The 12,850-nt window shown below is 37.5% G+C and overlaps 1 protein-coding gene across 8 annotated transcripts in view; it reads right to left on the bottom strand.

Annotated features, from left to right (window-relative positions):
* Positions 1 to 12,850, bottom strand: part of tanc2b (tetratricopeptide repeat, ankyrin repeat and coiled-coil containing 2b) — a 151,094-nt gene that overhangs the window by 122,679 nt on the left and 15,565 nt on the right. For 6 of the 8 annotated variants that reach the window (XM_055043052.1, XM_055043055.1, XM_055043056.1 and 3 more), the window contains exon 2: positions 10,980 to 11,077. The exons of 1 other annotated variant lie outside the window; for it this stretch is intronic. The gene's annotated coding sequence lies outside the window, so the exon portion shown is untranslated. Of the gene's footprint in view, positions 1 to 10,979; positions 11,183 to 12,850 lie in introns of those variants that run through there. One more of the 8 variants, XM_055043053.1, reaches the window with a different exon arrangement.

Raw genomic sequence — 12,850 nt, 5'->3', positions numbered from 1 at the left:
CGGATTTGCAATCAGCTGGATTCTCTAGTCCAGGTTAATGCTGAAATTTAATTCTCGGAGGTTTTATACCCTCTTTTGTCACTTCATTTCCCCATTCAGCTGATAATTGTGGCTTATATTTACATTGAGATCTTCTTTTGACATTTGATCGATGAGGTAAATAACCGAGTCACACTTCATGAGACGAAAGCAAGTAACTGCGATATCTGTCAATTTCCATGCAGTACAATAGCAAGCCAGCCATGTAAAGCAATAGAAGAAATATCCAACCCATGCAAGTAGTTTTGAAGTTTGCTATCTAAATGTACTGTAGTCACTCAGAATACAGTGCAGTTTATTCTGACATTGAGGTTTGACATTTCCCAGAAACATGTTAATTTTGTGAATTTTATTAGGGGAAACAACAGTTTCATCACATGGATGAAACAAGTGTTTTAGTGTTTTGTTTTTCCAGATCCTGATTAAGTTCTCTAAACAGTTTTTTCCATGTGCTTATTTTTTATGATATGCTACATTTGGTTACATACCAACACCACGGCGTTTGGCCATGTGCATGCTGGGACGGACTGAGCTGATTAACCCACATGGAGACAAAGCAATCTGACTTATCCATAAAATCCAAATAGGGTAATCCAGCAACTTAAAGGGCAGTGCAGCACAACAAACTTACCCGAGTTCCTGATGATTCCTCTTTTAGCAACATCACTATTGTATTGACTTTTTGAAAATGCTCAGAGCAACATGTCACTTTGCCAGAGGCCCGACGATGAGGTCTTGTAGCTGCTTAATATCTCTAAGCAAGCAGAGCCAGATAAGAGCGTTGAACTTCTTTTTGCCTGGGGCTATTGTGTATGAACTCCTGCAGAGTGGTTGATAGGCTTAGTATGGTTGCTAAAGAGGAGGAAAGCCGCAAGGGGACTGAGTAAATTGCTTCATGAATGGACGGAGTTTGAGCTGTCTTCATCAGAGACAAAATGTCAGTGCAGAAAACACTGTTGTACTGGATAATGCTTTAATTAAAAATCTAAACAGATATTTGAAGCTCTGCATTGGATAGAATTTAATCCACTGAAGAAGTATTTAGCAAAATACTTGTGCACGATGTTCCTTCCAGAGCTGCCTTCTTTTCAAATGATGTTAGCAGCTTTGTCCAATAACTCCAAGACCGCTAAGAGTTTTAAATACTAGTAATAGCACCTTTTGATATTTTTTTAAACATCTGTGACTTCAAAAGTTTAGCAACCAATTTTTGAAGTAGCCATAATGGATTGAGCTAAAGTCATCTTTTCTAAATGTATGAACTAAAATCTCAGCACTGGACAGAAAGAAACCGTCATACTCTGGCTTCTTTGTCTTCTTCACATGTTAGTTTGAAACTTATGTTGAAATCCACGCTTACTTTTTAAACTTATCTGAAGGATTCATTTCCAGCATTTTTTTTTTTTTGCACCTAAAACCCTTATCACAAAATGCAACAATTACATGCAACTGCGTGTTTTCCAATATTGTTCAGCCCATTTTGTGTGAGTCGTGAATGCATAAGATCATCGTAGAGCCGATGAAGACAGAATGTCAAGTTTTCATGTCAGGCTATGGTTTCAAAGCACAGGATGAGAATAGAACAGATCAATGAGGAGCCTCCATCAAACACACAGGAGGAGGGAGATGGAAAGAGACTGTAGGTATGTCGAGTAGGTGCTCAAGATGGCATTCTGAGCTGGAAATTGAGTTTCTGCCAACGACTTCACTCACCCACTTACATCAGTCACAAAACGGGTTCAATCGTCGAAAGCAATTGTCGACAACAGCCTCTGTTTTGCTCACAATCTGGGGAAATAAGACGGCACGCGACACACCAACCTGCTTTCAATGAAGCAGACACACATCGACCGAGATGGTAGATGAATCTGTTTCCTGATGAATTATGCATTGTTCCACTTCTGCGTGTGCACCGCCAACACGTGCAGATTCAGTCTAGAACTTCTTTGTCCACTGTGAATTAGCAGCCACCCTTATAATCTCCTTTCATCTCGTCCACAGACAGCTCGTACAGCAGAAGCCTGCCTTAGCATGCAAATGAGTCAAGAGTGAAAGAAAAGCAATGACACCTTCCAGAAATTATTAGTACTACTATTAATCCAGCCTTATTCTTTATGCAATCAGAGTTTAATGTGGCAATAGAAAATAAAATTGCAGAGCTTTGCAAATTAAATGGAGTGACATATAAATCATAGTAACTCAGTTTAATTAAATGTAAATATAATTAGGAAAAAACACCCTAAAAAGCCTTACAGCTAATTGGGTTTGTGGCAACTGGACAGTAAGAGAAAAATGAACTAAAACTGCTATGCGTTTTCAAATCTTTCTGAAAAAAAGATGTATTTATTCACCTCACGCAGTCCTCACATCAGCTTTGCCAGTATACTTAAATCTTAGTACACGGTGGAAGAAGACTGAAAAAAAACAAAAAAACTATTGAATCAATGTTTGTTGCGTTCCAGTTTATGTTATGGATTTTGGGTGTCATTTTTGTTATTCCATTTTCATATTCATGTTGAAGTCTTTCTGTATGTCCCCAAATATTTTATTGTCTATTTTTATGCTGCAAAAAAGCTAAGCTTAAGGCATTAAACTCAAATATGGCAAAAACAACATTCTTCAGTGTGGAGGTTGCATTCAGTGAAAAAAAATCTTAAAATATTTTTTTTCCAAAAGGAGTTTCAAATTAAATCAGAAGCCATGCTAAAACCGTACCTAGCTGTTTAAAAAGGAAACTAAAAGTAAGATACATCTCATCATTAAGGTTGCAAAACTGCAAGATTTATGTGTTAAAAAATGTACGAGGGTAGTTCAATTCAGGACGCTGTATCCGAACATTGCAGAATTACATGAGCAAAGAAAATACATTTTAATGATGAATGTGACTAAAACTGTAATAAAGATGTTGCTATTTTATGGCATTTTAATTCCATAAATGCTCCTAGGATGGAGTTATATATGTTATAGTTGTTGTCTCTGATGCAATTAAAGTTTTCAGCTTAACATTTGATCATCATTTGCAGTGGCATTAGGTTATATGCATGTAAAATTTATACTCCAGAGAATGCACATGGAAATTGCTATCTTAGTAATGCTACTTGTGTAACCGTGCTAACCACAAATATAATAAATTCTAGCCCATCATGGCCTCTTTCATAACAGGGCATTTCAAAAAATATCCTTCACAGTTATGTCAAATACAGCCCATGCTGCGTGTTCTCCAGCATGAATCTTGTGCTGGATAAAAAAATCCACAGCCATCTACACACAAACAAAATAGTAAACAAATTACTGTGCCTGGAAAGGGCAATGACACCCTGAGGATTTCTGTTTTGCAGCTCAGAACACAGATCAGAGTATAGTGTGGGAAGGGATATGTAGGATGCAGAGAACGCATCCTAAATTACCTGCTCTCCAAGTTCAGCCCACAACTGCACCGCTGTCAGACTCGACTGACGTTTGATTGAAGGCGCAGACAGGACCAAGAGAAACAGAGACCCAATTAGCACGATAGCTAAGCAGCTGACCTCTGATGGCAGTTTGATGACAACCAATAAATGTCTGTTGGATCTCAGCAATCAACCCACTGTGTGTCAATCATTGGATTTAGGTGGTGGAAAATAACATGGTTCCAGTTTATTTCTACACTGTTACCACACTGTAGACATTGCGTCACAGAAACTTGGAAATAAAATAAAGAAATCCACCTTAAAAGGACCTGTGCTATTTTTTTTCTTTTGCAAAAACGCATTTGAGCTGTTTCTCTTCACAAGACATTGAGTTGTTTCAGCAATGATTAATTTTAGTATTTTAGAGTGCTTTGTTAACATATAGACGTCTGCTTTTGAAACAAATTGCACATTGTAGTGCAGAGTGGTGGCTCCTGTCTAAAGCATGCAAACATTGAGATCATATCAAGGTGTACTCAACACTATCAAATACATTTATAAAAATAACCTAAAAATAAAATGTCATTTCTTTACTCCTGCACATTAACAAAATCATAAAATACAAATCAAAACTTGACTTAAAATATATGATCCAGAGATAAACCAACCGCCTCTACGTTCCTGATGCATAAATTCGTACCTCTCTGTGCCAATATAGCACTCTATGGTTTTTCTATATGGAATATTTTACTCAGAAAGCAGTTAGTTTTAATGGCTTCTACTAGTAGTATCTTTACAATTTTGATCATCGTGATCCTTTGTAATCTCTCTGCAAAAATATTTGCTAAAGGATGCAAATGAAAAAATGTAAAAGGGTAGATTATCTTTAATGAACGTTTTCTGAGGTTTACATCATGTTATAATGTCCTTCATCAAAAACATACATGAAGTGTTGCTTTTGATTTTTTCATGCATGTTTCCTTTAATTCTTTAGTCCCTCACAGCAGTCATTCACTCTGGCAAAGCACCGCCTATTTTTCCAAAACTCCACCTTGGAGTTTCAGTCCCCAGATGATTTCCTCCTTCTTTCATTTGAACTTTTTTATACTGAACAAGACTAGATATGAGAAAATGAATCAAAAGTGAAACATTTTTTTAAAAAGTAGGAGATTAAGGTTGTGTCATTTTGTTGTCATTTTCCTCTAGCAGAATACAGGACTTTTAACGCTACTGTATCTAACAACCGTTCACTGTCATCATATATTTTTGGAGTGTGAAGGATCGCCGCGTATCACTGATGATTTAATCTGCTCAGCTTCCTTGGACACAACCTTTTACCAGCTGATACCCTGAGGATGTCAACCACTTGGATCTGTAACTTGAATTTTTCTGCACTGCACTGAAACTAGGATCATAGAAAAGCATGTTATTAAATTTATGCTCAAAACATGACTGAATTAGAGTGATTATTTAGATTTAAATTCATTTTTCAAGTAGGAATGCAACTTCAATCTGTTTTTGTAAACAATCTTGAGATTACATTTGAATTGCCACAGTACAACAACAACAAAATAAGTAGATAAACTGAACACAGTCAATATTTCAAATCAGATGAATGGAAAACACAATGTTAAAACAGTAAAGTATTTACAACAGGACAGTCAAAATTAATGAGACAATGCAGCCATAAGGAAGGGTACTCTAACAAAACCAATGTTGCAAACTGACTCTCTGAACCTTGTGTAGCCATGTTGCCAAGAACAGCATTGTGGACCCCTACCAGGCATGTCTGCACATAATAATTGGTAATGGCAGCCACATGCATGTCCTCTGTCTATGTGGGTGGCATGTTTGTCAGCGTATCAGGCACCTAAATAGAAAGGCAGCTTTGGTCACCACTGCCAATTATGATTCTGACAAATACTAACAAATCCTTCAAACTCCTCTTCTTTAGGCCAGTATCCCCGCCTATCAACAAGATTAATCCACACAGTGAGACCTTGTTCAAGGGGAACCACACAGATTTACAATCCAGTTACAAGATAATTTGCACAGCTACAAAGCATAAAACTGACAGGCTTTCTGTTGTTGCTTTTTAGATTCTAGATTCTGGGGGAAGGGCAGCAGCTGTTAGTTGGGTCCAGCTGTCGATGGCGGCAGGCAGAACCAGGAGGGGAGGAGATGATTTTGAACAAACCTGTGCAAACACAGTCCCAAAGGAATTCCCCCAGAAACTCAGATAACTTTTTATGCTTCCCTTTTAGCCTTAAATATGATTTATGCTGCCGATTGTGAGAAAAGATTAAATCTGCTAAACGGTACAGTGAGCATAAACCACAAAGGAGATGGCTGAATTTAATACAACAAGAAAAGGTTTGCAGGGTTTTTAAATAACTGTGCTGATAATCAAAATATATATTTCTATTTCTTTTTTTTCTCAGACTTTCTGCCTCTTCAACAAGCCCTTATTTTTGTGGTTTGGTTGCACTCTGTCTAAACACAAAGCAGTAAATTACTGTCACATCAGGGAATGACAGATTTTGATCAATAAAAACATTCTCAAAGCACAAAAAACAAATAAATCAAGACCAGTTCTGACAAAAACAGCGAATTCACAGTTTTTGTTTTATTTATCTTAAAGATATTTACATGTAGATTCATACATTTCAAGTATTTTTTATGATCATAGCTAATATAATGAAAATCCAGAATATCCTTCCTCATTATATTGGAATGTTACAATTTAATAGAGACCTCTCTCCAAGTATATGTATAGGAAGTTAAATGAAAGGAAAATGTGAAAAAGAAAAACATCCATTAGTAACTTGAATAACAAGAACCTTGAAAATGTTCTGAAATAAAGCAAATAGATCAATAGCATATGTAATCTGTACATATAAGGCTTTCCGTCTTGATTTTAGTTGTGTTTAAATATAATTTTTTGATTCATCTGTATTGATTTTTCTTCTTTGGTGCCATTTTTGATCCATATTAATGGAAGACTGAGTTGAAGGAAAAACTTTGTGGGAAACCTTGGCAAAGGCAACATTCTTCATAAGGTTTTGAATAAGGGCTGTACTGAAAGTTTTGCTTGCAAATGATTCACAGTTTGTGTTCATACCTTTATGTATTAAAAATAACAGTCTAATTTTCAGGAAATCTGAATTTTGGAGTTGCATTAACTGTAAGCCGTAATCACCAAGATTAGCGCTTAAAAATTACCTCTATGGATTTTTAAAGTAGGGTCCAGTTAGCTCACAATACACATTTCTCACCTCAAATCCAACATAACCGCTCATTTCTGGTTGAGCAGCCAGTGTGTTCACTATGGAGAAATAATTAAACTTTTCCCTACAAATTCTCTAAAAAGTCCTTCACTTTCGAGTGCCAGTAATTGTATAGAGTAACATGTAATGAGTAACACCGTGTGCTCTATATGCTCTGATTTGGACTCAAGCTGTGAACCAGGAGCCAAACACAAACAAGAAAAATCTTCACATACATAAAAAGAAGCTACCAATGTTTCCCCAGCTGCATTCATCCAGAGCGTATGATTCCAGAGATATTCAATGTGTCCAGCTTCAAAACCGCCAGCCTAACATGCTTTAATGAGCTGCATGACAATTAGGGCTGGCTTGTAGCTATAAACATACAAGTCAGTAAACACAGAGGCTTCGCTTTCCAACCAGCAGCGCAGGCAACAAGGTAGTTGCAGATGTTTGTTTGTCTGTCTGTCTCTGGGCTAAACATGAGACACTACTCTCCTGCCAACAAGCCACTTCAAGGACAGGTTGCGGTTACCCTGTGAATTTATAGTATTCTCTCTGGACCATGTTTGCCCCGCATTATGCAGCCCATGGAGAATACATTGGTCCTTTAGAAGGTTTCCACCTCAAATAATAAAATTGTTAACTGGGAACTGTGGCCACAGCCATTATCAAGCAGACCGGGAACTACGTCAAGGTCTACAGGAGGAGAACCTTACTTAGTCTGTGTTTTAGATTTTAATATCTAAATCAAACCTTTGCTCGGTAACTGAATCTGTTTTTTCAGAATTATACATCAGTACTGTGCTAACTGTATTTTGGCCTGCATAAAGACGTGTATCCTTTGGAATTTGTTGAATATCATAACATCAAAATGATCTAAGTAGTCTAAGTCTAAGTCTAAGTCTGATCTGAATGAGTGTGAGCCTAGAGAGGCACAGACAATTGTCCTATAGTCTAACTCAGCTAATTCTCATCTAAAATGATATTTTCTTTTCAACTCAGTGAATGCACAGCACTTCAATAACTGTCTGCAATGTGGAAGGTTTTACTGAGTAATGTTGGTTCTTTTTAGTGTGAAAAAGGTTTGTTAATCTATTTCAAAGGAAATGTATTTTCAATTACATGTTGACAAATGTGAAAAGTCAGATAAACTGCAAGAGAGAGCAAGATTTTCAGAAGATAGCAAGAAGCCTGAAGGTTGCTTTTTAAGTACCAACTTTTGATTTCAATGGGATGCAAATATTAGCAACCTTCTAAATTTTCTAGAACGTACATAGACTGTTGTTTTAGTGATGATTGTCACATATTTATTCTACAAATAAATATAGAATGATACAATACCATAAAGAATTCTTAAAATTATTACTATGTGCAGTGTAATTAGGATGCAGAGAGCTCCTAAAATTTGGTTTATTTAGTTTGAAAATTCTTCTGTTCTGTGCCAAAAACCACCATTTTACTCCTTAAACATCTGAAATACTTGGAAAAACAAACTTGTCTCATCTTCTCTTAAAGTCCAGTCCGACCAGTTTAAAAATCAAACAAACAAGGTTAAAGCAAAGAGAGAGCTTCTTTCTCGCACCTCAAACAGGATTTATTGTGTCACCTATATTGTTTTTGTCACAACTGGCTGTCAGAGTTGGCGTTTGCAGGTTTCAGTGTGTCGGATTTAACAGAGCTCCCTTTGAGTAGCCGTAGGCTGCAGCTCACCCACCCACAGACCCCACTGGGGAACAACCGTCTCCTTCACATTCCCTTCAGCAGCTTTGACAACACAGATATTTCTCATCAGCAATGTTCCCTGAAGCACTGAGCAGAAATTTGCAGCCTGCAGCATCTGGTGGGCCCATGCATGACTGATACTATTAAAGGAAATACATAAATGCAACTGCTTGACTGTAACAATAACCAGAGGCTTAAAGACAAAATTCCGACTTCTCTGGGAGAAAAAAACATCCAGGAAAACACCAGAATGTGTGTCAAATCTGTTGCAAACTTACAACGGTCAAAGCCAATATTTTACCGCCCTGGAGACAATGTAATATTTCTGTTTCTCTGCACCATTGACCAGCACAGGAGCCACCACTCCAGGTCTTCACGAATTGACAGATCTGCACTGCAAGCAAAAGGGCCAAGGGAGCCAATTCTCAGGCCCGAGAGTTTTATAAATCACAAGATTTGAGTGTCTGAACAGATGTCAAAAAGCATGAGTTATTTGACCAACACAAATTAAAAAAAAAAACAATTGTTTCCCAGAATATCTTAATTGCAGAGAGTGCTAAAATAAAATGACTTTAAACCCAACTAACACTGGATACAAAGAAATTCAATGCACCCAATCTAAAAATGTGAGCAATGCAGACCTTTGCGGCGTTTTATGGCACGGGTATAATTTATGCCACCTCCTAAACAGCGGTCGCACACTGCTTCTCCTTTGTGCAGCTCCGGCTTTAACGGCTGAGGTAATCTCAGAGGAAGAAAAGAGCCAGTGTCATGTGGTCAGAAGGCATTTTAGCCAGACAAAAAAAATTGCGTCAGCACTTTCTGCTGCGCAACGAGAGGCCGGCATTCGGAGTCCCTGGCCTGCTTCTCAGAGGAGAGTCGGGGCTACTCTTCCACTCCATTTGCCAGCTTGCGTCTTACGGGCCGCAGACGTGTGCACGTGGGGAAGCGAGCGTGTCGTCCTGCATACCTCTCTGCAGCCTGGGAGCCGCGCTCCTCGTAACAGCTGACAGAGGTTGTTCGTCCCCTGATGCTGTGTTTACAAACCAAATGTATTACAGACATGACATGCCAAGAGGACACAAGGTTAAGCATTTGAAGCAACTAATATGGCTGGAAAATTCAGATGTCTTCTGAAACTGACTTGGTCACTGGATGATTTTTATAGGAGAGAAACATTTACGGGACTTTCTTTCACTGGCAAGTGTTGCTTTGAGGGCCATGCAATAATTCTAACCAAAAAGATGCATGCAATTGTCTGAATGTATGTGTAAAACACATTTAGAGCAGTCAGACAGAATTCACTCCCTCAAAGAATTTTGCCATATATTATTGCTTTACGATAAACAAAAATCAATGACCTCATTAAATACAAAGTGCATGCGATAATTTAAATTACAGAGGTAAAAACTATACAAACCAATCTACGGAGTGTGAGGTAGGGGATTTTTTTTCGAACACTGTAGCTCTCCGAGTCACGATCAAGTTGAATCCTAATATGCCTCCCTCCAACATTTTGTTAAAAGATTTGCCTGTAAAATGTTGTGGTCAAACTGTGATGGTCTGGAGCTGCTTTGCTGGTTTTGTCTACCAGGAAAGCCTAAAGGAGACAATCTTGAAGAGAAGGAGAAATTGCCAACGATGATTTTCGAAGTTGTTTTAGAATTGTAGTGGTCCTGCAGTTTTAGCAATGGCAACAGAGAAAATAATCAAAGCCGATATGTGCTGGCCACGCTTCCAAATATTGAATTAACATGAACAGCCTCGTTCAGATCGGCCCTTTTCTCTTTTCAGTACAGACAATGCATGTGGTACTGTAGGGTTAAAAGGCAGCAAGAGAGCAGCAGAATTTCTTATATGTCCTCATTTTATTAGCTTAGTGAAAATGTAATGTCTCTGGCAACTTTAAAAGACTGTTCCAACGTTGGATCAATTTCAGATCCAAACAACCATTTCATGGCTGGCTAGACAAGGAGTGATTGAAACGGCCCCTAGTTGACTCATTTAACAGCAGACGGCCTGATTCTGAGGAAAACCATTGATTGGCTGACAGCTCCATGAGGAGATGACATCACCTCCACCAAAATACAGTGAAATCCCCCAAAAAACTGGAACTAGGCCCCAGTGATTAGATTATTCCTAGTTTTAAATATTCTCTAGATGAACATTAAAAAAATCCAAATAAATAATTCACTCAAAAATGTTTTAATCTAGATTTTTGTTTCAGTTTTAAATACATTATTAGTAAATAGGTGCGGTATACCCAATGTGATGTTACTTTTACTGCAGCAGATACAATTTTTTCTTCTCTATTTTAAATGCATTTGCTTATTTTATGGTTTCACATTATTGCTCTAAATTTTTGTGTGAATACGGAGGAACTGCAGCAACTCAATATCATACAGTGAAAAGCTCCTAAAATAATGGCCCATGTCTGATACTGGTTTATAAAAATAAGAAAAGATAGTTTGTTGAATCCCATAAAACAGCCAGGTAGCTGATATGTTTTCTAGCATCCTATAGAAAATTAAATGTCCAAGAAACCTGAGAAAAGACTCACCTTGAGTAGACAATAAATCCAGCTTTGGGAGCAGCGAAGCACTACATTTCAGCGGGCTAAGCCAAAGTCGCAATTCTGCAGAGACAGTACACGGTTCTCTACAAAGGGAAAAACATGAAACAAAAATTTAAGCTGAGGTGAAATTGACCAAAAAGCAAGAAAAAAAAGGCTGACATTCAGACCAATGGAGTCTATAGAGTAGGAGCTTGTTGTTGATGGTTTCTCCAAAAGAGACTACAAAAGGGGGCTAGCAATGCAAAAAAAAAAAAAAAAAAAAAATATGTGGGTCAACAAGGAGTTCTTGTCGCAGCACAGACTGGGACAGTTGTTTTATTCTTCAGTGGGAGGATCTGAAATGAAGTGCTGCTTTCAGAGTTGTGATGTCAAGCTTCCAAGCGTTCTGACTAAATGTATCATTATGTCATTAGAAGGCCAGTTATGGGAAGGAAAGAACAGAGCTCAAATATCTGTGTGGGGGATGAAAGCAGTCATGTGATAAAAGCTAAATGAGCTTAAAGTGTAGAGATGTAAAGCTGGAATAATGCATGTTTGATTTTTCTTCCTCCTTGAAAAGTGTATAGTAATAATAATTTTTAACAAATGTCAATATTAAAACAAAATCACAATCTTTTCGTGACTTGTACTCTATTATCAAGTTTGCTGCATGAAAATGCATCTTTTCAGTTTTTTTTATCAAAACATGTCATACTGTACATTACAGCATAGGTACTTATTTACAATAGTGATACGGTGTCCAATGATCCACACAAACTTTTCATCGTGGGAAAGTCATTTGGTCTACAAGAAGATTGTGAGAAGAATGGTGTTTAAAAAAAACACAATAAAATTCCAGTGTAACTTAATTTGTCGGTGCTTCAGAAGGCAAGGCTTTTCAAGTCTCAATTTTTCCAAATTTTCCCATTGCGCTGCTTTATCCTCGGGTGTTATTTTAGCTACAATCACAGGCATGAAATTGGAATTATGAAAACAGAAAGTCACTTATGCACAAAGATGTTATTTATAGAAAAGAAAAAAAACTGCAACAATCAAGTTTCCTCCAGGGATTCACTGAATACTTTTTTCCATCTCCTAATTATAGCTGGTACATTGTACTCCCTAAGGAAGACTTTGCAGGACTCCATCTAGGTTTCACGCCACGCCTTGGTTAAGTTAGCTCACCAACTGGGAGCCAATATGAAACTGCAGAAACAATGAGAAAATTATAGCTTTGTCAATCTCAGAAAGCTTTTCAGAAAATGCTATTCAGAAATTTGTGACATCCCATATGTTTGGTCCTAACTACCACAACATTTAAGTGAAATTTCAATAAGACAAAACATTCAAAGTTAAAGAAAAATGACTGAGAGTCACCTCTCTTGCCAGTTGAATTTAGTGGGTTCACATTGAACAAATAGCTTTCCCATCAAACATATGATAATTAGAGGAGAACAAGGAGCACATTCCCTCTCAGGGATATTTGTCCTGTTGGCTACAATTCATCTTTCTTAGCACACATCACAAAAATAACACCCACAGAAATCTGAGTCCATAAAACTACAATTTAAATAATCTGTCATAATTCTCATTTGTCCACTGGGTGCAGACGTTAAATGAAAAGGCAGAAATTAGGATTTTTAAAAAAAAAGCATGCGTCTAACACTAAGGCCTCCCACTTCAGTGTTAATGAGTCATTTAAGCTCTGCTACTCATCTCCCTCTGGAGGACCAGGAGTGTTTATGTTGTCATACATTACGAATGCCTTTCGTTAAGCTAAAATTTCACACCATGAGGAACTTGCTGCTCTATTCAATGTGGCAAACAGATACTCAGGAGATATGGTTCTTCTCTCCTGACCGTGGTTTATATATATG

This window comes from Poeciliopsis prolifica, unplaced genomic scaffold (genome assembly GCF_027474105.1).
Source record: "Poeciliopsis prolifica strain line A6 unplaced genomic scaffold, Auburn_PproV2 SCAFFOLD018, whole genome shotgun sequence".
Taxonomy (NCBI): Eukaryota; Metazoa; Chordata; class Actinopteri; order Cyprinodontiformes; family Poeciliidae; genus Poeciliopsis; species Poeciliopsis prolifica.
Note: the sequence above shows the minus strand (reverse complement) of the source record. Positions and strands in the feature narration are given on the sequence as shown.